Below are 2,733 nucleotides of genomic sequence, written 5' to 3'. Positions count from 1 at the left end.
CCAAATTCCACGGAGGCAAGAGTCGAGGCAACATTGTAGAGAGCCAGATCTAAATCTTGACGGCTGTGGAGAACGTTTTGATCCTAGTCAGCATATTATTCCACCAATTGAGGTGGAAGACTAACATTCTGCTCAGGCATATAAGAAAACTCTCATAAGCAAGAGTAAACAAAGTAGAACTCCTGGAAGTAGAAGAGATCGAAAGGAAAAAAAAAGACAAAACTTAGTCTGCAATCACTCTAACATGCATGGATTTGAAATTAGCAAGAGATTCCGGATCCTCGAAAATCAAATCCAGAGCTTAGTAAACAAAGAGAACAAAGAAAACATTGAAGAGTCTATGAGCCAAGATCCTTTTTCCAGAGAGATTATGGAGACTCTACTTCCTTGTAATTTTAAATTCCCGGTGTTCTCTATGTATGATGGAAGTACTAATCCGCTAGAGCATCTTGGTCAATTCAATTATGTCATGATGTTAGTAGGAGAGTCAGAGATCTTGAAGTGCAAATCATTTCCTTCATCATTAAAAGGACCTACAACAACTTGGTTCTTCAGCCTTTTTAAACAAAATTCAATCTGGAATTTCAAAGAGTTAATGATGATTTTTGTCTCATGATTCCAAAGCAGTATGAAGAGCAACAAGACAACAAATAATCTAGTAGCGATCCGCTAGAAACCAGGAGAGTCAGTTCATAGTTACATGAAGAGATTCAATCAAGAGTTAATTCAAATCAAAGACCTAAATGAAGCAGTAGCTTATGATGCAATGTTTAGAGGACTGGCGGATGATCGTTTGCTTGAATTTTTAATCATGAATAAACCGGAAAATATTGTGGAGCTAACAACTTGCTGCAATCAGTATGCAAATCTGAAAGAGATCTTGCAAGCAAGGAAAGAGATTGATGAAGGGGGAGATAAAAAGAAGGAAAGTGGAACACTACGCTCTGACCAGAAGGATTGTAGGAAGGAATTGAGAACTAACTTTTAATTTAATTTCGTTTTCTCCCTTGAAACGGAAATTAGTCAGAACTTTGAGAACCTCACCCCAGAATTTATCACAACAAGATTTGAACATGTTGTGGCAAAAACCCATGAAGGCATAATTCTCCTTGGCCTTATCAATGGCCCACCGAAAGTGTTGTAGTCATTCTACAATTTGCTTTTCTCTTCTTCAAGAACAATTTTCTGTTGAATGAAGGATTCCAAGGTTCTTAATAGATTATTTTGCTCAAATTCAAGCTCAATTTTCTGTTGAGTAAAAGATTCTAGAGTTTTCTACACTTCTTTTTTTTCCCTTGTCTAGATTAAAATTCTCAATCTCAGTTTCATGGAGTTCTCTTCGTAATTCACTGCTTTTAGCTTTGAAGCCTCTAGACCATATCATTGCTTGGTCAAGCTTTGTATGAGAATTTCGCAGATCCTTCTTTAAATTTTCCACTTCCTGACAAGCTTTATCCCTGTCTTGAGTGGCGAGTCTTACTCTTTCCATAGCATCAACCTTAGCTTCTAGTTGATTAATCTCTTCTCTTTGAATTCAGAGCGTGGACCTTAGATCTATAGACTCATCCTGCAATTCACGATAATAATCAAAACAAAAATCAAAGTCTTCCTATAAGCTGTCAAGAACAGAATTCAGCTTCTTCTCCTTGACTTCAGCAACTTCCAATTTTCTTAGCATGACATCCAAACTAGTTTTGAGACTTTGTACCTCATTTACTAGTTCGAGATTTCGTTTGACAAGCTCTTGGTTTTCAAGGGAAAGGGTTTTTTCCCCTCTCCAATACTTCTGCAAAGCGTTGAAAGCAGCACTAAAGCATTTGCACAGGAGGACAAGTGAGTTCAGAAAGCTGATCAATGAATTTTTAAGCTGATCAATCATAGTTAGTGATGACGATAGTCTCTCTTTTGTCTCGCGCTCGATATATTCTACCCTTGGTTCCCCCATTCACAAGTTGTGCCCCAGTTCTAGGTAGATGTGTGGTTTTCCTTCAGGTTCCACTTTGGACGAAAGATATCACTAAAGTCAACAACACTTTGATTATCGTCAGCTTGAGAGGGACCAAAAACATGTGCAGGAGTATCACCTACAATCTCCTGACCAACTGGACTAGAGCAGCAACATTAGAGGCACATTGGGGATTAGCAAGTTCAGCCGCAACATTAGCTTGGACTTCAACTTCAGCATGGATGTGACCCCCTGCCACTTAGGGGGAGCCTCATAAATTATGGAATCAGTCTCATGAATTATAGGATCATTCTCCTCTCCAAAAATTTGATTAGCAAGTTGCTCAATAAGATCCTCCATGGCACGAGTAGCGATTTCCGTGGCAACTTGTCTATTTGGGCATCATTCACCCCCAAGCCAACTAGACAACCTCCAGCTCTTGTTTCCTGATTAGGTGTTTTTTTTCGAAAAAACATGAGATTCTCTGATAACTTCATCGAAAAATGGTAAATCAGGAAGATTGGTGGGATAGAAAAACTCTAACGAGCGAATGGCAGGAACAATTTCTTACTGACATAAGGATAAACTGGGGAAGGTAGGGATGAGGCAACATGTCCATAAGGCAAGTTAGAAGTCGTTGTCCCCTCTGTACTCCTTGTTCCCCCAAGATTCTCTTTCGAAACATATGTTTTGGTTCACATTTTCTTCTTTTTTGGGTAATCGCACAGTTCCTGGCTAGAAGATGGGCCCATGGACTAGAGCCTCCTCCTTGAGGTCCAACCTCTGTT

Source organism: Hakea prostrata, chromosome 6 (genome assembly GCF_041222555.1).
Source record: "Hakea prostrata isolate BN-2017 chromosome 6, UWA_Hpros_2, whole genome shotgun sequence".
In the NCBI taxonomy this organism is placed as follows: domain Eukaryota; kingdom Viridiplantae; phylum Streptophyta; class Magnoliopsida; order Proteales; family Proteaceae; genus Hakea; species Hakea prostrata.
Note: the sequence above shows the minus strand (reverse complement) of the source record.